The 25,947-nt window shown below is 35.5% G+C and overlaps 1 protein-coding gene across 4 annotated transcripts in view; it reads left to right on the plus strand.

Moving 5' to 3' along the window:
• Positions 1–25,947, plus strand: part of TENM4 (teneurin transmembrane protein 4) — a 3,204,727-nt gene that overhangs the window by 408,272 nt on the left and 2,770,508 nt on the right. For all 4 annotated transcript variants that reach the window (XM_078340117.1, XM_078340116.1, XM_078340121.1 and 1 more), the window contains exon 2: positions 9,077–9,120. The gene's annotated coding sequence lies outside the window, so the exon portion shown is untranslated. The remainder of the gene's footprint in view (positions 1–9,076; positions 9,121–25,947) is intronic.

The following is a 25,947-nucleotide window of genomic DNA, read 5'->3' on the forward strand; positions in this document are numbered from 1 at the left end:
AATTTCAGCAATTTGTCCTTATCCCTATATCCTAATTCATATTCATTGAAAATTTCTGTCCCTTCTGTTAGCACAGCATTTGTTTTTGTCACATGGTTTATCAATGTTGCTAATGAGCTGCTAATTAGCTGCCAATTCTTGTGCAATTTAGAAGAAAAAGGTGGAGAAGGGGTTTTTCAAAGGAATATGCCTCAATGATCTTGCCTATTTGTTTTATATGTTCAAGGTCCTGTAGAACAGAGATGTTATAAATAAAGTTATCACAGGCAGGCTCACTGAGTATGGCTATGAGTAGATTATGACCTCATTAACAACTAGTATGGTTTTATACAAGAAATATTATTTCTCTGTCATAAAGGTAGAGTTTTAGTGAAGGAGCCTCTAGGTTAGCATAGCATAGCTTAATGGGAAAAATACACACATTCCCACACACAAACAATGGACCCTCAATCATGGGTTTGAATCTTAGTTTTGCTATTTACTAATTGCATTATCTTGGCCTAGTTGTTTCATGTTGATTAGTTGCCTCTAATGATTTTTGGCAGTGATAAAATACAGATAATATAGGTAAAGCATTAGTCTTTGCATATGAATGGATCTCAAAATTGAATTTTTTCCTTCCCGTAATGATGAGGCATAGTGTGATTTTATAAATCACGTACTCATTTATATTATTGTTTTAATGACACAAACATGACTTATATTTTCTTCTGATTGGTCCCTCAGTTTCCCCATCAGCATGTTTTCAGATTTTTTTCTAAATCTTATGATCCTAATGTATCTGATTTCTTTCATCAAGCTCTGCCTCACTAAAATGTGTTCACTTTTTGCAATCAAAGCATGTATCACGTAACTTAGCTCTTTAATGTATACTCTTTGTAATTTAAGGAGTTTACAGTCTTAAGTAAATTTTAAATTATTGGAGTGAGAAAGAGACCAATTCAATTAAAGCCTATCTTTTTCGCAGATTACTGGGAAGCTCTAAATTGATTAAAAATAGGTGATTCACAGACACATGGAGGGGTACATCACACACCGGGGCCTGGGGGCTGGGGGGCTAGGGGAGGAATAGCAGGGGGTGGGGAGATTGGGGAGGGATAGCATTAGGAGAAATACCAAATGTAGATGACAGGGCGATGGATCCAGCAAACCACCACCACGGCTTGTGTATACCTATGTAACAAAGCTGCACAATATGCACATGGACCCCAGAACTTAAAGTATAATAGAGAAATTAAGGTGATTATTTAGGAAACTCACTGGCTTACAGTACACAGAGGCAGAGATAGTAAGGCTTGTGTAAGACTCCACATGTCGCTCCACACTTTCAAGCCGCCTTTCATTTTGAATGGGCCATTTGACTGTTTTAGGCCAATGAACTATGCACAGAAATGTGTCATTTACAGCTTGAGGCAGTGAAACACTCAAGTGTTGTTTCTCAGTCTCTCCCTTCCCCTACCTTGATAAAGAGCCTGCAAATTCTAAGTGCTGTAACCGGAAGGTTGTAGAAACTCTGGTTCCCTTAGTACATTCTTCATTCTAACTTTGCTAATCTCTTGTACTCCTCAGTGGACATGTACTGTGAATGAGCAAGAGGTATTTGCCGTGTTAAGCCATTGAGATTCAGGGTCTAATTGATTACTTTATCATATCCTAGTTTATCCAAATTAGTACCTTCTTGAAATACACTTTCCTTTTAGGAAATGATTACTTCTCTGCCATTACTGACAAATATATTGAGGTGAAACACTGGTATTTATTTAAAAATATAAACAGTTATGAGTCACTTAACAATGAGGTGGGGTTCTGAGAAAAGAATCCTTAGGCATTTTTTGTCCTTTTGCAATCAACGTAGAGCGTAATTACACAAACGTAGACGGTATAGCCTACAGTATACCTAGGCTGCATAGTGTATCCTATTGTTCCTGGGCTACAAACTGTAAAACATGCTACTGGACTGAATACCGTAGGCAATCTTAACACAATAATGTGCAGTGTTTCTTAGAGCAAAACATTCTTATGCCTATCCTCGTTTGTATAAGAACAAATTAGCATACTTCCGAAAATAGTCTTTATGCTGCTAGTAAATAAGAGTGTAAGGATTTTTCTGTAAATATCAAAAATAATTTGAGTTTACTGTATTTTCCACACTCAGTTCATCATAATAATCACTTGGTATCTTTCTGAAAATACATAGATACTATATTTAGGTCCCATCCCAGTTCCAAAAAGTTAGAATTTGTGGAAAGACGGCACAGAATGTAGTTTTCTAAAAAGCATGTCAGGCTAATTTTTTGGTCAAGAAAGTTTGAAAAATATTTTACTGTGGAGTGGAGGATGATAGTTGGGTCTGATAAATGAATTGCTAACCCAAAAGCACTTCATGAAAATGTTTTTTAAATACAGTGCTAATTACAGTATAAAAGATCAGTTAAAGTAGACAGGGTCTAATCAATAGGTACTTAAATTCCTGTGTGTAAAAAATACTTTGATACCACATTACAAGCATATAATTCATGTCCTAAAACTTAAAAATGTACTTTCACATATATTAGTTTATTTCATATGATTTCCCTGTGGTTAAACAATATTATCTTCTGTCTACAGATAAGAAAACCTAGGCTCTGATACACTATGTTTTGCTTCAGATTCATACAGCCAAAAGGGTTTTCTAGCAAAGTGTTGTTTGAATAGAAACCTAAAGATGGTCAGGCTTTAAGGTGGTAAAAAAGAGAATGTTGGGAAAATCATCGGCATGATCTTGGAAATACTCTGAGCTAATCAGTCCTACTCCTTTCCTAAAAGTGGTCATTGTCTATCTTAATTAAGGGCAGGAATTCCTCAGGTAGTGTTTGAGAGTTGATGACATTTCCTGAGAGCTTGTGTAAGAGTGGTAAAAATCATCTGCTGTAGAGTCGAACTCTCCCAGTTCAATTTTTGGTTCTATTCCTTAGCAGCTATGTGGCTATGGGGTTGTCACTTATTTTTCTATGCCTCAGTTTCATTATGTGAAATGGTAATGATATTCAAACCCATATTAGACTGTGTAAGGATTAATTGGGCAATTAATGTAAAACACTCAGAAGAGCACTGACATGTAGTCAATATTCAATAGATGTCGCTTATTTCATGGTTGAAATCACTAGTAGGCTCTGGCGATCTCTCTATTTGACAGGGAAACAAAGAAACCCAATTATGTGTTTCCTACATTGCAGTCTCATCCTCATGCCTTGATCACAGCACTTGACTAGTTAAACTATGTTGAACAATGATGAATGCACAATAGTTTTCAAGTTTTAGGGTGCCCCACAATCACCTGGAGGTATTGCCGTACAAGAGATCGATGCTCTCCACCCCCAGAGTTTCTGATTCTGGTAGTCTGGATAATGCTGAGGCTCCTGCTTTGGGACCAGGCTCTGGAATGGAATGGACAATCAAATCAGATGATGGAGAGATTTGAAGAAAAGTCTAAGGAACCTGGTATTTCCATTGAGGAGTTAGGGAATGGCAGAAGGTAAAGCAATTAAATGAATGCTATCACTAAGTCAGTATTTTCTTTCTTTTTTTTTTAATTTGTTTAATTTTTTTTTGTTCCCAACTTACATTCAAAGTCAATATAATATATACACACAGTATTTTCTTAAATGGTACATATATATATATATATGTACCAAATATATATATATATGTACCAAAACACACTCTCACACACACACTTGCTCTCTCCCTCTAACTTGGCATGCCTATTCTTAGTGATATTTTCTAAGTTTCTCTGTTACAGTTTACCTTCTCAGAATACTGCTATTCTTAACCGTCAGAGGTCCAGGGCTCTGTGTTACTATTAGTGTGCGATTTGGTGTTTCTCTGTCCTTAGAACAAGGATTAAGTTTCAGTAAGAATAAAAATCACCTGGGTGGTGGTTAAAATGCAGATTTCTAGACAGCAAATTTGACTCAGTAGGTTTGGCCAGGAGCACGAAACTTAACTTTTCTTGCACAAACCACATTAATCTGATGTAAATGATTTGTGGCCCACATGTGGAAATTCCCTAGGCTCTTTGCTGTTGAAGCAAAGTGACTATTGCATTTTTCATTTTTAAAACGTAATTTTTATTTTTAGGTGACCTTTCCGTCCAATTTGTTACATTTCATTAAAATCTGCTTGGTCTACTTCTTTTTTCCAATTTCAGCATTTGGTGTAAGACATTTATAGAAAAGTGACTTGAAAGCAATTTAACCACAAGTTCAGCCAAATTAATTTAAGGAGAGTTTAGTAAACAACCTTGCTTTCTGTACTTAAGTGATATTTCAACACCTGCTTTTCCTTCCAGATGGAGTTAATTAACATTAAAATTATTGCCTATAGCAGAGACTATTTTTTTGATAACTCTCAGCCCTCCAGCTGCATCCAGATTTCTACACTTCTGAAAATTAAAAACAACATGAGAAGTAAATTTATTGTTGAACTATTTCAAGATATGCACCTAAGTACAACTTTGGAAGAAAGAAAACTTAATTGTGAAAAGTGGATCCTACATGTTGGGCATTTTCACATATAAAATCCTCTACAATCCTCATAACTATGTCAGGAGGGGTGTTCTACAGACATCTAATATATAAAGAAACTGAAAATTGGGAAAGTTTTATAATTTTTTTGGATGTTATACAATTAGTAAGTCATAGAGCCAGAATCTCTATTTAACCAAAGTCCACATTTTTTCTACTCTGCTAGGCTAGGCTTAGACTGAGGTGAAAATTGGAAATTAAAAAAAAAAAAATCCCCAGGGAGTGTGAATTAAACTAATTGGTGTGAGGTAGTTTAGACTGAGATGAATATTGCACTTTAAATACTGTAATTATGTATATCTATATGTTTATATAAAATGCATGTGAAGCCCCAATGTGAAGTGGCGACAATAAACAACACCACAATCATAGTTCACTAACTGCACTGAGAACTGCTTATGCATCAGATTCCGGGCTAGGGGTTAAGAAGAGATCAAAGCCAAGGAAAGGTAAAATGATTGTTACAATGGAGTCTACAATAATTAGGAATAAGTAATGTGAGTTCAAAAATGAAGAGGTATTAAGTGAGGAAGTGGTATTTTAGGTATAAACAGTTGCTCCTCACACTACTCATTAAATCTTTCTATAATCCTCATTTTAAAGAGACATTTTGCTGATTTACAAGTGTTCTTTATAAAAGATAGCTTTATAAATAAGTTTGGAATAAATAAATAACTTTATAAATAAGTTATTCAGCTTTTTTCTCCCACTGAACTTCATGGTACCAACCCAATTCATTTAAATATTACAGTTTTTTTAAAAATACCAGAAACCAAATCAAGAACAAACTGCCATTCACAATTGCTACAAAAAGAATAAAATAGCTAGGAATACAACTCACAAGGAACGTAAGGGACCTCTTCAAGGAAAACTACAAACCACTGCTCAACGAAATAAGACAGGACACAAACAGATGGAGAAACATTCCATGTTCATGGTTAGGAAGAATTAATGTCGTGAAAATGGCTATACTGCCCAAAGTAATTTATAGAATCAACGCTATCCCATTCAAGCTACCATTGACTTTCTTCACAGAACTGGAAAAAAACCACCATGAACTTCATATGGAACCAAAAGAGAGCTCACATAGCCAAGTCAATTCTAAGCAAAAAGAACACAGCGGGGGGCATCACACTACCGGATTTCAAACTATACTACAAGGCTACAGTAATCAAAACAGCATGGTACTGGTACCAAAACAGAGATATAGACCAATGGAACAAAACAGAGGCATCGGAGGCAATACAACATATCTACAACCATACAGTCTTCGATAAACCTGACAAAAACACGCAATGGGGAAAGGGCTCCCTGTTCAACAAATGGTGTTGGGAAAACTGGCTAGCCATGTGCAGAAAGCAGAAACTGGACCCCTTCCTGACACCTTACACTAAAATTAACTCCAGATGAATTAAAGACTTAAACATAAGACCTGGGGCCATAAAAATCCTAGAGGAAAATCTAGGCAAAACCATTCAGGACATAGGAGTAGGCAGGGACTTCATGACCAAAACACCAAAAGCATTGGCAACACAAGCCAAAATAGACAAATGGGACCTAATGAAACTCCACAGCTTCTGCACAGCAAAAGAAACAGTCACTGGAGTGAATCGGCAACCAACAGAATGGGAAAAAATTTTTGCAGTTTACCCATCTGACAAAGGGCTGATATCCAGAATTTACAAAGAACTCAAACAGATTTACAGGAAAAAAACAAACAAGCCCATTCAAAAATGGGCAAAGGATGTGAACAGACACTTTACAAAAGAAGACATATATGAGGCCAACAATCATGAAAAAATGCTCATCGTCACTGGTCATCAGAGAGATGCAAATCAAAACCACATTGAGATACCATCTCACGCCAGTTAGAATGGCGATCATTAAAAAATCTGGAGACAACAGATGCTGGAGAGGATGTGGAGAAAAAGGAACACTTTTACACTGTTGGTGGGAGTGTAAATTAGTTCAACCATTGTGGAAGACAGTGTGGCGATTCCTCAAGGCCTTAGAAATAGAAATTCCATTTGACCCAGCAATCCCATTACTAGGTATATATCCAAAGGACTATAAATCATTCTACTATAAGGACACATGCACACGAATGTTCATTGCAGCCCTGTTTACAATAGCAAAGACCTGGAACCAACCCAAATGCCCATTGATGATAGACTGGATTGGGAAAATGTGGCACATATACACCATGAAATATGATGCAGCAATCAGAAATGATGAGTTTGTGTCGTTTGATGTTCTCCAGATTCATCCATGTCCCTCCATTCTCAGCAAACTGACACAAGAACAGAAAATGAAATACCACACATTCTCACTCATAGGCGGGTGATGAAAAATGAGAACACATGGACACAGTGAGGGGAGTACTAAACACTGGGGTCTATTGGGGGAAAAAGGGGAGGGCCAGCGTGGGGGGGGGAGTTGGGGAGGGATAGCCTGGGGAGAAATGCCAAATGTGGGTGAAGGGGAAAAAGGAAGCAAAACACACTGCCATGTGTGTACCTATGCAACTGTCTTGCATGTTCTGCACATGTACCCCAAAACCTAAAATGCAATAAAAAATTAAAAAAAAATCAGAAAAAAAAAATACCAGAAATACCCAGCACTATCTAGTGATTGAGAATGATTAATACAGTTAAGAACATTGTTCCATCATCATCTTATAGATGATCTATCATCTATAGAAGGCTTTCTTTAGAAAAAGCAGTGGCTTCTTCAAATAATTTATTGGTGATGGGTACTATTAGGGAATATAGTTAATAAACTATTCTAAGGGAGATATACACACATATATATGTGCATACACACATCCACAGTCCAGTCTGTTTTCTGTAGTTATCTTCTATGAAGTCACCATGAATTAGTACATACTGGACCATTGCTCCTAGGGGAAATACAGGACTAGGTTCCTGCCAGCCTCAGAGCACAACATTGTTATCAACTGATCAGTACATAATTTTGTTTTATGTACAGGGATACATTATTTAATATCTATTGTTGATTCATGGACATTGCATTCACAGTAACAAGCAGTATACCTGCTGCCTGAACAAAGCTTACCTACCACATGCATTTTATCCACAAGGCACATCACAGGCTCCTTGTGCTCAGAGTGTAATAAAGCACTTCAGCACTACACTTGGGAGCCACTTTAAACAGTAAAATCATCAACAAAAACACAAAAATGAGAAAAGTGTGACACTAAATAGACCATGAAAAGGACACTTGTGAAGGTAGAGTATTGCCTTATTGAACCTCAGGAATGATCCATTATTGGGTAATTCAGAATTTTTGCCATTCTGCACTTACCCATCAATGACCTCAAAGGGGCCACAAATAGTGAATTTGGGGTTACAAATAAATTTTAGCCAATATGAAGTTTACAAATACCAATTTTGGAGGCCAAGGCGGGTGGATAACAAGGTCAAGAGATTGAGACCATCCTGGTCAACATGGTGAAACCCCATCTCTACTAAAAATACAAAAAATTAGCTGGGCATGGTGGCATGTGCCTGTAATCCCAGCTACTCAGGAGGCTGAGGCAGGAGAATTGCCTGAGCCCAGGAGGCAGAGGTTGCGGTGAGCCAAGATCACTCCGTTGCACTTCATTCAGCCTGAGAAAGGAGCGAAACTCCATCTCAAAAAAAAAAAAGAATAGAATATACACAAACATGTCACTTTAAGTTATTGTACATAGAGTTAATAGCCTCCATAACCACAGTGTAACTCTAACTGTAGAATGTCTCATCTTTTCCTTTAGGTATTTAGCTCATATGGACTTTATGTTTTTAATGTTTATAAATAATTACTCTGTTTTGTATGTCATCATTCTGGGCTGAGAGCTCCACAGGTTTTTGTAGGTTATTTTAAATTGCATAGATTATTCTGAAGCTCTAATAATTCAGTTCCTGTGGTTCTTTATGTTTTATAGTTCAAGACTGATATTTTGGAGTTGGAACTTTCAATGTATTTTGCTGGGATTCAGCAAACTGGCCTGAAGCCAAATCCTAGTGAGCTTTCTATTTTTGTCAGGAATGTTTAATTGGAACACAGACACACCCATGTATTTACATACAACCAGGGTTGCCTACTTGGAAAAGAGACTGTATGCCTGTAATGTCTAATATATTCTAATATATTGGCTCTCTGCCCCTTTAGAGAAGTGTGTCAATCTGCGTCATGACATACAGCTCCAGTAGATTTTTATCACATCTGATTAGACAATTAAGTAGACAAGGACTCTAACTGGAACTATTTTTTTTATCTTTAATGCATGTTAACTCTGGTTGATGCCTTCAAACAGTTTACTCCTTTGTCATATATTTTTAAGATATGTTTGTACAGATTTACATATCTATGGAGAATCTTGGTCATTCCAGATAATCAAATTGTTTAGTATGATTGGAATGCATTTTGTCTGAATACCATATAAATAGAATAATATGATTTCTAAGTTTACTATGAAATACTTAGTTTTTACATTTTTATTTTTTCAGCGTCCATTTTACCTGGAGATGGATGTCAAGATGTAAATTGACTGGTAAGTGACACTGCATTTCTTAATAATTATATAATTTTTAAAATAGAGATTCTGTGTTTATTCTGACACCCTGGTACATAAAGCTGGAAACTAAGAACTGTGACTTACGGAGATTGGAATATTTTATTGTTTTCCTACAAATAAAGCACTGGGATAAATATTTTATCTTTATTTGTGCTCACTGAACAATAAGTGTAAACAGTTCAATTTGCAAAGTGGAAAAATAATTAAATTGTTCGAATAATAATCAATGTTTGTGTCAGTCATAAACTAACTCTGAAAGGAAAGAAAAGGTTTATATGTGTAAAAGAAAAAAGGAAAGATAGGGAAACCAACCTAAAAGGAACTGCTGGCAAGTAAGTTCTATCATCAGTGTGATTTGCTTATTGTTTATGTTCTTTAAACTTCTTATTACTTCATGAAAAAAAGGAGCATACCCCTGATATTATTTCTTCTTGTATGTGGTTTCTACCTTATTCCACAGACATGTGGAAATAAATCATTTATTTTGTTCTAGAATTTGAATGGATGACATTTTTTAGTTTTCTACATTCAGCAAAGTGTGAGGCTTGCCAAGTTTGCAGCGTGCACATTTGAAAATTACACATATTAATTATGGGTTTTTTGGTTATATTTCAAATTCAGTTAATAATGGTCAAGGTTACTAGAACCTGTTTTATCCGAGAGTTAATTTTTAAATATGTTTTTGAGAGTTAATTTAATAATTTTAATGGCAGATGGTATTTTGTTATTCATGTATCATTCAAGTTGCAATAACCATAATTGCAAAGTGATGGGTTTTAACATAAACCTAGGGAAATCTAGATTATTTCCTGATTTAATAATTTATATATTCTCTGGAGGCTCCAATCGCTCTGTATAACTTAGCTAAGTACCAATACAACCGAAAGGATTGTATTCTTTACTTAATGAATAACATCTGGTAGGTTGTTCAAGAGGTATTGTAAATGCTTGTACCTCCTCATTAAATAATAAAATACTTAACTGAATATCACATAATATCTTGGAAATGTCATTGAAAATAAAGTTATATAACATTTTAAAAATTATGATTCAGAAAATGTAATATATGTATATATATATATATTATTGCACTTTAGGTGCTTGAGTACAAACGTGCACATGCGGGACTGTTGCATAGATACATACATGGCAATGTGATTTGCTGCCTTCATCTGCCTTCACCTATATCTGGCATTTCTCCCCATGTTATCCCTCCCCAACCTCCCCACCCTCACTGTCCCACACCTAGCACCCCACTAACAGATCCCAGTGTGTGATGCTCCTCTCCCTGAGTCCACGTGTTCTCATTGTTGAGCACCAGCCTATGAGTGAGAACATGTGGTGGTTGGTTTTCTATTCTTATATCAGTTTGCTGACAATGATGGTTTCCAGATTCATTCATGTTCCAACAAAGGACATGAATTCATTTTGTATGGCTGCATAGTATTCCATGGTGTAGTGCTGCATTTTCCTTGTCTAGTCTATTATTGATGGGCATTTGGCTTGGTTCCAGGTCTTTGCTACTGTAAACAGTGCTGCAGTGAACATACCTGTGCATGTGTCTTTATAAGAGAATGATTTATAATCCTTTGGGTATATACCCAGTAACAAGATTGCTGGGTCAAATGGAATTTCTGTTTCTAGATTCTTTAATATATATACGTGTGTGTGTGTGTGTGTGTGTGTGTGTGTGTGTGTGTTCATGAATATATTATTAATTTAGGCAGATACTTTAGCTACATATATTCTATTATCTCCTTTGAAAATAGCAGAGACAATATTATCTGATGATTTGAAATAAAATATGTAACATTTATTATGTATTGCCTTATCTGCGTATTGTCATTTTATCACAAAGAACAATTGTTCTCCCATAGCATCTCCTTTAGCATTCAGTTTGTTAGTGAGGTGATACTACCTGATATCACCACTGGCAAATATGACAATGCCAAGCAATTATAATCTATATTCTAAGTATCAGTTGAGAACAAGCTGAGGTAAAAGCATTGTAAACTTTAAAACTGCCCCATGCAAACCAAGAAACATTAGGATAAATCAAAGGGAAAAAGAAATAAATGAAAGAAATTAGTAGAAAATGTAAGAGTTGCAAAGTGAGAGACCAACTCACTGTGTGAACAAGTACTTTTACGTGAATATGAGATCTAAAAAAATGGAAAGTTAGGGCATGTGATTATACATTTATTTAGTATATTTTAATATTAATATTTTTAAAATGTATAGAATATGTTTGCACTCTTTTTGAAAATATTTAATGTATCTGTTTGTTGCCTTCACTGGACACTATTCAATTGGCTGTCATGTTAGAGAGAACCATAGTACAGAAGACCACAGAAAAATGTTATGATGGACATTTTGAAAGCTATTCTAGGAAGAACTGGTCATTAACTAACTACATTGGTGAGAGTAAATAGCTACTGAATGTTGAACATTTCATGGGTGCAAAGTAGCATCCTCATGGTTTGAATCCTTCACCTCCTGTATCTCAGAAGGACATCTGTTTTTAATTATCAGTATTTCTGCATTTCATTTAATGCCATTTTAAGAAATGCATATAAAACATTCAAATATAAATGTTAAATAAGGAGGAAAAATAATAGCTTATGTGAAGCACTGCACTGTAAATATGATAAACAGATTGACATGACTCAAGTAATTCATGTGAATGGATAAAAGTATAAATTGAACTTTTATAGGTAAGCAGCTATTTTCCAAACTGTTAAAACATGATGAACTCCAATGTCAAGAGTTGTTGCATCAAAGGCTTGCTTCTGGGCCTAAAAGTATTCCCTCCTGTAATGTAAGAATTTCTAATTCATTTGGATTGTGATATATATATCCGGATAAACAAGGAAACCATTTGTCTAAAGTCATTTGTTAAAATTTTCCAACCACTCAACTCTTACTGAAATTCATTTTCCTTATAATGCTGCTTGTCAGTAACAAGTCCAAAAGGATGAATCAATGCACTAAAATAATCAACACTGCTACACGTTTACATTAGTCCTTAAAAACTGTGACTGAAGATGTAATTTGGAGATTGATGCAGGCCATAAATGAGTAAACTGTACTTGTAAGTGATATTTTGTAGCAATATGATCTTTCGTGACTATAAGATCTATGATGGCTGAGACCCTGGTTTAATGCAGAACCTTAAGCAAAAAGAAAGTACTCAGAATATAAAATGTCTTGATAAATACATGTTGATTTAATAAATTAGTGGACTATATTTTTGAAATAAGACTGGATAAAGATAGAATAGTAGTAGTAGTAAATATATACAAAGTACCATATTTGTTTTTGGTAAAGAAGTAGTAGTGCACATGTTCAGGAGCAAAGACACAGATGCAGAATTTCTAATTGAAAATTCTATTACATACGAGGTATACACACTTGTGTCTCTCTATGACATATTTTCATCATCTTAAGTATAGAAAGACTGAATCCTTGTAACTCGCTTGGAGAAGTTCCTGTCACACAGTAAACATTATTTATTTATTGGTTACAGTTACTACCAGTTACTACCATTGTTGGAGTTATGTGGAAATTAGGCATGTTGTTCATGATCAAGAAGTGTTTATTCTAGTAGGAAAGACAGTTATAAGTAAGATTAACTCTAATATAAATTATGATGTTTCAGAAATTTGAAAGACTACAAGTGAATATTTAATGAGTGAGAATGAGGACTCATCTCATGAGTGATGTAGCTCTTTAAGTGACTCCCAAATAATTTTCCATGATTGTGAAGTTTTTCATGAATATTTTGGCATAGAAAATTGCAGTAACTGTATTCTGGCAAAGATAAAGTAGCTAGACCTAAAGAGGCATGAAAAACCCACAGAACAACATTCACCCCTCAATGCTTTTACTGACTAATTTATTAGATAATTACTCCATTAAAACTTATTTTATGCCATTTCCTGTTAATATTTACTTCGTAAATTGGCATTCCAAGCCATTCAACGACAAGAGGGCATATACCTCTCCAAACTTAGCCTCCAACATTCTCCACCTACCAGTTCCAATTTCATTTTATGCTCCATTTTTTTGTCTGCTTTTTCCCAAACTCACTGTGGTTTTATACATTTTCCTTTCACCTCAAAGGCTCTTATACCTATTCTACACTGGGCAAAATTCTAGCCTTCTATAAAATTTCTTGTTCAAATGTTATTTCCTTTGTACAACTTGAGGGGAAGTTTTTCTGCATTATTTCAAATTTGGTAGATAGAGACCAAACAGTGTGTCCTCCCCCCAACTCCACCAGGTATGCATAGAGGTATATATACATACACACACACACACACACACACACACACACACACACACAATTTATAAGGTAGTTATAGTAAATTCTCAATTTCTTTAATCAGGAATAGAGAATATCTTATTGGAAGTGCATTTTGACACCCAGAACTGGAACAGATGTAGCTTATCTATATGGATTCCCTTGGCTCTCCAAATCCCTAAGGAATGAGGGCTGGCATGCAGCTGCCAGTGATATTTTCCATATATAGTAGAGTCTTGCTGATTTCAGAAACTTAATTCTTCCTGGGTTATGATATTTAATGTTTTCACTACTGCCCCTGAGGAATTATACTTATAAGCTATATGCTACCACTTAAGGAAAACATTGATTTCCTCGTTCTAATCTAATCTCAGTAACAGAGAGGGAGCTTTGACAACTAAGGAAAACAGGAATATAGTTCTGACTAGTACTTGCATTGAAAGTTTCATCCCTGCAGAAAACTCATTATTCAAATGCCTGTACTCAGTATTAGACCTTTCATCTTCTAGCTACCATATCACTTTCTCTTTAATATAAGTTGGCCTCCAGGTGGGGGACTGGGAAATAGTAGGTAAGGCATAGTCTTGACTTCATGGAGGTCCTGGTTGAGTAGATAACACAGAGCAATAGCAAGATTATTTGGTCATTTGTGTGACTATAGAGGCAAATATTGAGTGCTTTGGAATCATGTAAATAGGACATCTGCATTGTATTAAAATTGGAGTGCTTAAGAGAAGGTTAAACCTGAACCATTGATACAAGTTAACTAAAAAAAGAGGTTGGAGAGAACATTCTAGTTATATTGGTACTGTGTTAAAGAGCCTTAAATTAATGTAATACCTTCAATAATGTAATTCAGCATTTTGATCTCTGTCCCAAGACTGTGAAATCTTTAGTGCTAGAGAGCATTTTTGTACTTTGGAGTCCAAATCTTAATAGGTGCTATTTTGGCAAGTGTTTTTTTAACTGTTTACTGACTGGTCATATCACTTTACTGGGTATTCTATATAAAAGTAAAACTAAAGTCCCGATTCACTGAATATATTTTATACATAAACACGTGTGTGTACATGTGTGTATTGGGATGGATGGATAGGTAGGTAGATAAGTAGATAGATGACTGGATGGATGTATATATAAACAGATAGATAGACAGATAGATAGATAGATAGATGGGTGGAGTCATGGAAGGCTCTTTTAAGGTTGCACATCCTTAGGATAATTTGGCCATGGAATAACTCTGTTTTATAGACTTTTACAATCTGTACATTTCTGAAAATTTTCAACTGAGGAATGGCACTTTTATTGGTGATATGTGAGTGATTATCTTACTGAGTTATCACACATTGATTTATATGAAATGCTTTTTTAGACACTTAATAAATGCTTGTTGACTGATTTTTCACAAACATTTAAGATAAGACTGATGTATATAGTGAAGTTATTTTGCCAACAGGAAACCAACTGGATGCCAAGATTTGTATACAGTGTAAATCATAAGGGCACGAATGTCTTGCGACTGCCTGGAGGAAGCACACAGATGCACTTTTCCACACAACAGATTCAGTTTTCTGCAGCTTATGACTGAGAAAAAGGCTTTAGGCAGGACCAAACAAACTATTCTTGAGACTGATAATAGAGTAAATCCACATCAAGTTCTCTATATTTTTATAGCATCAAGGAGTATGCCATCAAGCAGTGTCTACACATCATAGAGATGGTAGATAAGAATGTGCACTTTGGAATCAAACAGTCCTCAATGAAATTAAAACCCAGCCTTCATAGCAACCATCTGTATAGGTTTGAACATGTCCCTTAATTTCTATAAGAATTGACTTACATAGTATCTTATGCCTCCTATCTAAGATGTCCACATCCTAATCCCTGGAACCTGTGAATATGTTGCCTTACATACCAAAGGGGACATTGTAGATGTGATTGAATTAAGGGTCTTGAGACGGAATGATCATCCTGGATTATCTGAGTGGGTCCATTGTAATCACAACAGTTCTTATAAGTGACAAGCAAGAGGCTCAGAGTCAGAGAAATGACAGAAGCCGAGGTCAGGTTGATGTAGAACCATGAGGCCAGAGAATGTCAGCAGGATCTAAATGCTCGGAAAGGTAAGAAAATGAATGCAGTTTTATCATGTATAGACAGTCATAACAAGAACTTCCATAGGATTATTGTGAAGATTAAATATGATAGTAAATATAAAGAACATTTAGCAGCAGACTGTCAGGATTAGAATACTCTAGAACCCAAGCACATCGCCAGTTCTGAAACCTTCTTTGCTCACATAAATAAACTTTCCACCCTACACTTTAACCATGTATTTTGTCCTGGAAATTTACTTATTTGATAATATAGACAGTAATTTGACTTGCCATGGGAAGGATAATAGAACCAGCAGCATAATATATACTCAGACAAGAAAGAAAAGAAGGTAGCATTATAGCAAGCCTAGCGCAGTCAACATATCATACTATTCAATTCTTCACATTATTTTAACAACTTTTCTGCATTGTTACACGGTAACCTCACACACATGTTAAGAGATTCACCTAAAAGCCTGCATTTAATATAATAGGGCTATTAAGATGAAAGTAATAACTGAAAACTGCAAAACCACAAGATAGCACCAGCACTTGACTAAATCCAGGGACTCAAGCAGTAGTATCAAGAGTAAGCCTATTCTCTTCCTCTCTCCTTGCCCTGCTCTCCTTTCTGTTATCTTTATTTACAGATTGGCCGTTGTCATTGCACAAACCTACCCTTTCAAGTTGATATTCTACCAGCTTGGCATCACTAGTGGAAAGAAAATATCTATTTTCTAATCAACCTGGCCAAAGTCCTCCTAAGCTGATGCTCATTGGCCTGGCCTGGCCTGAGTCATGGGCAAATCTGATGGGGAGAAGACAAATTACCTGATTGATTAGTTGGAGGTCCATGCCTAAGCTGGTGCATCAAAGAGATGTAGGTGTGTTGTTAGAATTTATAAATAATCGGTGACATGATTACTTTTTTCATTTTATAAACCAAAATTTTTGTAGAGAATGCCTCAGAAGGGAAAATAACAAAACTTGAAGGAGATTTTGAATAGTAGGTAACAGCAGATGAGGACTGTTTTCTTACTCATCAAACAAATATCAGTCATCAGGAACCCCAGAGAAAAATTCAACTTTCTCCCTTAGTTTGTGGCTGAAACAGGACAAAAGAGGGGAAATGAGTTGTTCAAGTTCCTATGCTCAATTCAGTTTACATGTAATCTTTGTTTCCTCTTTGCAAATCTGTTTTCTTTCCTTTGTTTTAAAGAAAGCCAACACATACTTAGTTAGCTTGTCTGGGGAGTATAATGTTTTCACTCTAAAACAATTAGGACTTATTAAGCCAGATTTGCTTTCGTAAGGTCTGATTCACCATGAATACTCTGAGTGAAACCCCTTTCTCCCAGCCAAATCCTCAGAATCATCTTTGACTTAGGAGTCTTAGAATATATGGAACCAGCTTGAGACTTATATTTTCTAAGATCTCACATTGATCTTAATATCCTGGGTGAATCTATAGTCTGAACGATAATTTACATTCATTCACTCAACAGCTCTTTACTTAATACCTGCTATGCCAGGTTCTGGAGACACGATGGTATGTCGGACTATTTAAGAACTTAAAGATTATGAAGTTTGGTAAAATATGCACACAGGTACATAGGAAATAAAAATAAACTCGAAGACTGCTGCGATAGGGGCAAAACCTGTGATGGCAGCCAGAGGAAAGATAACCACCTTGTGTCGCAGGAGGAGAGAGTGTGGAGTCGGTCAGGAAAGGCATGTCGGGATAGTTGACATTTAAGCCAATCCCTAACCTGAAAGGACACCAAATAACTGAAAGGAGATGATAGGGGATATTTACAAAAAGAGGTATAGAATAAGCAACATTCAAAAAGGTTTATGCTAAAAAGGAAACTAAAACAAGTGATGATAGGCTTAGAGTGCACAATGACATTGTAGAGGGGTTTTAGTTAAAGAAAGTTGAGAATGTAGACAGATAGGACTGAAGAGATTTGTAGGGGCTAGAATGGAAAGATCTGGAAAGCTGTGGCAAAGAGTTTGAACTGTATCAGGAACATGCACAGTCATTACAGAGATTTAAGCAAGTCAAATAATTAGACTTTTGATTTTGGACTGGCTCTTGGCTATAGAGACTGAAAGGGGGAAGGATAAGCCTAAGGCAAGATGAACAAATAGGAGGCTGTTTACCCTAATTAAGAATGAATATGAATCAAGAGTTGTTAATGCATTAATATTAATAAATATTAAAATATTTGCTTTCAAAATTTGTAAGCAAGAAATGAAAAGAGGATGATATTTGAAAGTGCACAGTTTGCATACTTTATCAGTCTGAATTTGAATAACATGAATGTAGGTATTATTTTTATACCAAATATTTACATTCCAATTAAGCACCAGAATGTATGCCAGAGTCCAGTGATACTTTCAATTTTCAAAGTTCCTTCTCTTAGCTACCAGGAGGAAATAGTTATATATCTAATTTTGTTAGCCCTTAGTACTGTAGAAGCCTATCTGATAGAATAATTAATTTATTTTGTGTAGAAGGCATGAGGAAGTCTTAATATAAGTATTATAGTAATTGACCTGGGTCTTGAAGTATTTTTAAAAAGATTTGAAAAAATAGAAAAATATTAGAGCCAAATCATTAACTAAAATGTTTTGAATATTTTTATATTTAATGAGCAGCAAATTTACAGGTATAGTAATGAACTTGGGAAAGTTGCAAGAATGAGAGCCTGGTGTAAAGAAAAGAGACTCCAAAGCACTTACTGCAGTGAGCTGGGGATCATGATGTTTTACCTTAAAAAATAGGAAGACGTCGATGTTTTAGCAGAGTGGTGACTTTATCAGCTCTGTATACTTGAAAGAGAACAGTGTTTTGAGTGAAGAAGGCAGAGGCTGCAGCCCTGGTGACAGTGCCAAACCCAACTCAAAAAAACAAAAAAAAAAGGAAAAAGGGAAATATGCAATGGATGGAAAAAGGGTTAAACAAGAACTGAGGGTCATTAGTCAAGACGTTTAAGTCAGTGGTTCCTAACTTCAGGTTAGAAGACCATTTTAAATACATGGTTTTTTTCTTATTCCCACTTGGTGGTAGTTGTATCTGTGGAAACTACAGACAGTTTTACCTGCACATTTGTTTGTGGGAAACGTGTATTAGGTTGGAGCAAAAGCAACTGCAGTTTTGCCGCTCGCTTAATGGCAAAAAACACAATTACTTTCTTACCAATCTAATACAATAACACTTATGCTTCTCAGTGACCCACAGCCCTAGACTTAGCTGAGAGGGTTGAAGATGTGGACCTGAATTAGGGCAAAATCAAGGAAAATCCAGATTGACTGTGATTCAGAAGGTAGGATAAGCAGAACTTGGTGTCCCATTAATACAGAAAGAAATGTTAGAAGGGGGAAAGGGGGAAGCAGAAAGGGCAGTGGGAGACTAGAGAATGATCCAGGTGAGAGTTGGCTGTGACCTGGTTTAGGATTGTGTTAGAGAGGCACTGAGAAAGCATCAGATTGGAAATGTATTTTCAAGGTAGAGCTGACAAATTTTTTTATTGGATATGAGTTATAAATTATTCTAACATTTGGGGAATAAACTTGGTGAATGATAGAACGATATATATGTTGTATTGGGAATCACTGGGGGTTAAGAAAAACATGCCTGAAATAAAAATTCAGAGTTGATTATCACAATTACTATGATTTAAAGATACTGTAGCTTGTGTTTATGTCAATTTTAATACTGTCTGTTACAGGATTTTTCTCGTTTGTTTTGTTCACAATAATTTAACTGTTTCTGAGACTTTCAGTCAGTGAGAAATGTACTACCTGGCCCCAATTTAAATAGAGTATTTATCTTCAGCTATTCATCCCACGCTACAAACTCCATGCCATCCATCTCCATGAGTACCAGGCGAGGCTTTAGAGGAGTGTTTGCCCCTCTGAGAAATCGTATGACACACCTGCTATTCCTTAGAAAATGAAACTCTTGAGATAAATGTTTGATGTGCTTTCATCTTCTTTACAGTTCTCACTCCTCTAAATATGCATTGGCAAAGAAATCTCTCAAGCAGAAAGGTGAGGCACCTTACAAAGCCAGTGACTGCAAGGATGATTATTCTTCTTTGCCCTGCAGGTCATTTATTATGGATGGGAGATACATGAGCCTCACCCCATAACCAGACTCTATGCTGTTAATGCAAAGGGCTTTGAAGTTGGTTTTTGTGTAGCTGCCAACCATTTCTATGACCAATGTGAGATTTTGTGGTTCTGAGCAACTTTAATTCCCCATGCAAATATTAAATTAATTCTGGTAACCTAAGATGAGTTCCCAGAACAGTGAAATTATCAACATAATATTTCAAAATCATATTAATTGACTGAGAAAATAATAACAATGGCTTTTACTATCCACTCTGTGCTATCCCTACCATGTGAATATTCTAATCTCATTTTTAAAGGTGAAATAACTAGAGCTTCAGGGTGGTTAAATAACTTGTTCAAAGTCATAAAGTCAACTTTAGATCTTGTTCTCAAATTCAGATACATTTTCATGCAATTTAGGCTTTCTCTACTGCATTTAGCCTCCTCTCAAATTACTTTAGATAGGACAGGTGAGAGATTGCTATTATTCACCGAAACTGTGTGGTTTCAGAAAATCAGCCCTGGACTGTCTGTTGAACTGCTCAATTAAAATGCCATTGCAGCTGGAGGAAAATACTAGGTTGGTTTCTTCCAAATTCATGCTTTCTCCATGTCTTTTGTATGCTGTATATTCCACAGTAGGTGTTTAGTAAATATTAAGTAGGATAATGCTTGAGAATTTAAGGTTAATGTATCTCTAGCAAGTACTTATATTCCTTAAGAAATCCAATCAATTTGAGATTTTACTTTATTACAGTGAAATATAAACTGAGAAAAAGAAGAGACACTGTAAGTATTCTCCAGTTGTTTTGATCATGACACAGAGCAGAGCAATGTCTCTGTAGATTGTGGGCTATGTTGATTGGACCACCATCGATGGAATGTTTTCTACATACCAAGTTCCCATCTAAGCATCTTACACATGTTAACATTAGTATTTCCAGCAGCCCTTGGAGTTAGAGATATTATAGTCTTGATTTTTCACATAAGAAAACTGAAGTACTGAGGTATTTAATAAATGGCCAAACTGGTGTAAGGCTCCAGTCATTCTAAATCCAGAGTCGAACATCTAGACAGTATGTTATATATAAGTTATGCTATACGTTATATGTATACTTCCTTAAATATAAATTTGAAAATGGGAAATTATTCTTTTTAAAAAAAATTAATTGAGCACTTTGTGTGCTCAAAGCCCTGTGCCAGAGGCATGGTGTGATACAGACCTCTTTTCCTGATACAAGCATATGATCAAATGATACACCTGTAAGAAATGTGAGGCAGAGTAGAGTGATTGCTGTAATGATATCAAAAGACAGGAGCCACGAAGTAAGGTGGGGATTGATTCTGATTAAAGAATATAGGAAAGCTGTACAGAGAAGGATGTTTTAAAGCCTGAGGAGAGGCAAATAGAATGGCTACTAAAACTCAGGGAACATCAAGGATAAGATATGTAGAAATAAAAATCCATAATGTATTTGAAAACTGTTGAGTAAATTGTAGGAAAATAATTCTCCCTAGACTCAAATCTGCTGGCCTTTACTTCTACGTTCTCAAATAAAGATGCTCATTAAAATTACTGAGGAGCTTATTCAAAGTAGACTCACCTAGCTTTACACCCTAGAGACTATTTTCATTGGTAAAAGTTGGGGTTTAGATATGTGTTTTCATTGTGCCCTCTTGACTAAGAAACACGCTAATTTGTTGATTTTAAATTAGTGTATTATGTTTCTCTCCCCTGGTTTACCTTTGTGGGTTGCCAGGCTTTTTTCATTTTTGCTTTTATAATATACCTTTGAACACACCAGGAAAAGTCCCAGAATGAAGGGTGGAAAGAAGAATGTAGAGTCAAGCATAAATATATTTATCACAATTTTGTGGTTCTTATATTCTTATACCTTTAAAAGATGTACAGTGAGTCTAACTCTTTCATATTGTGACTGTTTCTCTAAATAGTCCAGTTATATATATTTTTAAACCATGTTCTTTATCACAGTATGAAAAAAAGAAAAATAGACAATCTCAAAAGAAAATCTAAATCTAAATAACTTATAATGTAATTTTGCCTATATATGCAAAATGATTATTAAAACAGATACATTTCCATATATACATATGTGTACGTCGACTTGCACATGCGCAGACACGCGTGCACACACACACACAAACACACACACACACACAAGCAGGTTAGAAGAGATTCCCAGGCTCAAGTTCCCAGTTTGATGTTTGAAAACTCAGTGTAGCTTGCTCCTTTATCACCTGACTCTAGCTGGGGAGCCTCTTCCCTCCGAGGTTTTCTTCCATAGTTTTCGGCAATCTGAAGCCTTCAGCCTTGCAAGGGCAGCATCTGTTCTTTAACAAATCCTTTCCCTGGAGTTATGTCTCTTAAAGCTTTTATGGTTAGGTAAAGATTAGTACATACACAAACATATGTGTAAGATGATAATTCACCTGTTTCTTGCACCTCCCTGTTATTATACTCTACTTCTTAGAATTTCTAGCACCACCTCTCTTCCGCTTTTTTCCCCTCTCCTGAGAAAAGATTGCAGTGTGGTGTAGAGTTTTTCAGATAAACTCCTCGAAGGCCCTGCTTCCAAGCTCCTACAAAATCACAAAGGCAGTAGAGAGTGCACATACTCTTCTATAATTTGAGGCATTTTTTTCTTTAGATATGCATCCATACTACAACTACTGGTACGACTACTACTAATAATAATTGCACACTTATCATTCCCAAAGACTTTGTATTCACAAATCCATTATTTAGTTTTATCCTCACTATAGCCCTTTGCGGTAAATATTATTAAACCTAATTCCAGGTGAGGAGACAGAGGCTGAGAAGTAATATGTCAAGTTTCATAGAGCTAAAAAAAAAAAAAACTGCAGTGCCAACATTTGAACCTAAGCATGCTCAACTCTAACACCAAGCCTGTTAGTTACATACATATATATGTATATCTATATATTTCCTTATTTTAATCAATATTGCATGAGCAGTGGCTATGCCAGTTTTCGGTTTTAGTGCTAAGAATACAATTATTAAAACAGATTTCTGTTTCCTATGAGGGTTACACTCTAGGAGAGGAGGAAGATAGTAATCAAGTTCTAAAAAAAAAAAACCACGAGATTAAAACAGGTAAATAGAAAAATGGTACATTTTGATACATTTGAGGAATTTAAATGCACATGGAGAGGTCAGTTTCGATATGGAGAGGTTTATATGAAGTAACTTTCAAACATACATATATAAAAGTGAATAAGGTTTTTTTAGGTAAAAAGGAATTTAAAAAAACTACAAGAAGAAGAAACAACATGTGCAAAGGTTGTGGGGTTTGGAAAGTCATGATGTATTTAAAGAGTTAAAGAAGGTCCCTGCGTGAATCGAAGCTGAAGGTAAATGACTCAGTAAGACCATGTATCATCAGTAAAGAGTTTCATCTTTCCTTAAGAGCAATGGGAAGCCAGTGGAGGGCCTTAATCAGGACACTGACCTAAAATGGTTTTGTTTTGAAGATTACTCTTGCTGCAGTGTGGAGAAGTTTGAAGAAAGGATGAATATAAATGTGAGGAAATTAGTTAGCCCTGAAGGTAGTCCTGTTGAGAGATGATGGGAACTGACAATAGACTTATGATGAATGAAGATGTTCGAGAGGTTTGAAATCTGTTTAGGAAGTTAGAGTAACAGAAACTATTAATGGATTGCATTTAAGAGTGTGGGAAAAAGAAGAATCAAAGATATGCCCCAGTTCTTGATTTGTTTAACTCGATGAAAAGGGTATCAATTTAGTGATAATGGGAATGGTAGAAAAATATATTGCCTGATTACTCTATTAACAATCACCTAATTTATAGAAAATTCATAATACTGCCAGTAGTCATTCAACTGGCAAACATATTTGAATAATTGCCAAATACTCAAAAATAAGTTTGATACATTAATGGCCACAAAAGATAAAAACATGCTTGGGACTGTTAAAATACTTACCATCACGCTAAGAAATCTATCGAAATTATATAGTATTGTCTCCGATGATTAAAATAAAAATATACAAATTTATTTATAGGTAGATTTTTTGATAATATAGCTTAGATGTTCAAAATATTTGTTGAGTGAATTAATCATAATTCAAAGAAGTGGTGTATTCACAGTCCTTGATGATTAATAGGTATATAAAAATTTTACTGATTTAGTGCATTTAATCATTTAGTTCAATATAATGTGTAAAACAAAATCATTTTGAAAATGTAAAAGCATCTAAAAGTTACTTTTAATACCAAAGTAAAGCATTATTATAGTCTTCATATATTAGTTTTGCTATACCTTCATTCCCTCCCATGTCACATGCACACAAAATTAGAATCCAAGAAAAAATTAATGCATCTTTAATGGTGACCAAATAAGGGCATGTATTCACTAAGGAGTCTTTAAACACATGTATAATGAAGTGTTTATTCCAACTACTTGGGTAATTCAGGCCACCAGATGTCACTACAGATTAAGCAATGGTGAAAGGCTTTCCACAGTATAAACTCTATAGAGGCTTCTGACAAGTTAAACAAATACAAGTGGGTGTTAATTTTAAAATAATAATAATCAGACAGTTGTTTTCACTTCTTCTCCTTCACCATCCTTCCAGTGCCTCTGGAAGAATAGAAAATAAAGAATGCCTATATTGCTTGATTGTCTAATTTTCTGTAACTTTTGGCTTCTATCCTAAAAAGAAAAAGGATGTTGCAGTTCAGCAGAGCATGTTTTTTATTTCAGCAATTTGTTTGATTCTGAACAATATTTTTCAAGCTCCATTTTACTCTGACTTCATAAAAGAAGACTACCCTGGCTCACTTATATTAATGAGACTTTACACAACCACCTTGCTTGTAAGGGGTGCAGCACAGGCTGAATGTGTTTCCATTATAATGGCCATGAATAACGGGTAGTTAATCATGAAGAAAATTCATTAGCTGAATGTCACCAGAAACCTATGTTGTGTGGCAAATGAACAGGGGGCAACCAGTTTGAGTTTTAATTTCTGCAGTGAGCTCTTGTTGTAAAACTCCTTTCCTCCAAATGAAATTGAGCAGAGAATTAACAGCATGACAAATGGCTGGTGGAACCTGGTGAGAAGCCTTGATCACAAGAGAGTTTGTTTCTTCTGTAGAAGTTCCCACAAGTTTGTCATTGGAAAGAGAGGTTATATTCTTCCATTCCCTGAATCTTAGTGTGTAAGCCATAGATAAAGTGAGTCAGGTATGGTTTTTGAGCATACTTACCTACATCTTAGGTCTTTATCAATCAGAATCAGAATTCTTTTGGTGAAGTAATTTGAGCTCAGATTTGTTGATACAGAATGAATATCTCACATATTCATTCAACATTTATCAACAAATAGTTACTGAGACCCTACTGTACACAAGATACTGTCCCAGGTGCTAAGGATGAAGCAGTGAACAAGTGCTCTGCTCTCATGGAGCCTCTCTTCTATCAGAGAGGAGGGTGGGGAATTTGGAGATAGGAGAAAAAGTAAACAGTTTAGCAACAAGTAATTTTTATCATGTTCTATAAAAAATATACTGATAACAGAATAACTTGAAAATGATAGGATAGGGGATGTCTTTAGATAGGCTACTCAGAGAAGTCCTCTTTGAGGAAGTGGCATTTGACTTGAGACTGAAAGAAAAATAAAAAAGAAAAAGCCAAGTTTGTTAAGTTTCAAACATCTGGGAGAGAAACATGAGTTTCAACTTTACAACCTTTACTTCCTTGCTTAAGACAGAGATTGAATCCCTATCTCATTATCAATTTGAAAAATGCTCATTGAGGAATATTGGCCCTGTTGCTTTACTTAGAGCAATCAACTCTGCCTGAGAAGACAGGATTACAGTAAGCAAACAACTTCCAATTAGAGCCTCGTACTTGGAGTGAGAGTAGGAGTAGCCCCCGTAGGAGAGTGGGGGAAACAGTAGGTGTCTACTGACTGCAAGATCTAATGGGAATTTACTAGATTTTTGTAAAAATGGCAAACTGGCATACACACACCTCACTGGTGACAGAACGTACTTGTGCAAGTCTTTTTGAAAGCAATTTAGAAACTTACTTCAAAAGTTAAAAGAATGTCCACAGCTTCTTTGACTCATCAGTGCATCTTGATAATGAATATTAATATTATTCATCTGATGAATAATATTTTTCAGAAGACCGTATACACGAAGATGCTCATTACAGTGTCATTTAATGAAAAATAAGAAATAGGTTGAGCACTCAACAATATTTGAGAAGTTGTG

Source organism: Callithrix jacchus, chromosome 10 (assembly GCF_049354715.1).
Source record: "Callithrix jacchus isolate 240 chromosome 10, calJac240_pri, whole genome shotgun sequence".
Classification (NCBI taxonomy): Eukaryota; Metazoa; Chordata; class Mammalia; order Primates; family Cebidae; genus Callithrix; species Callithrix jacchus.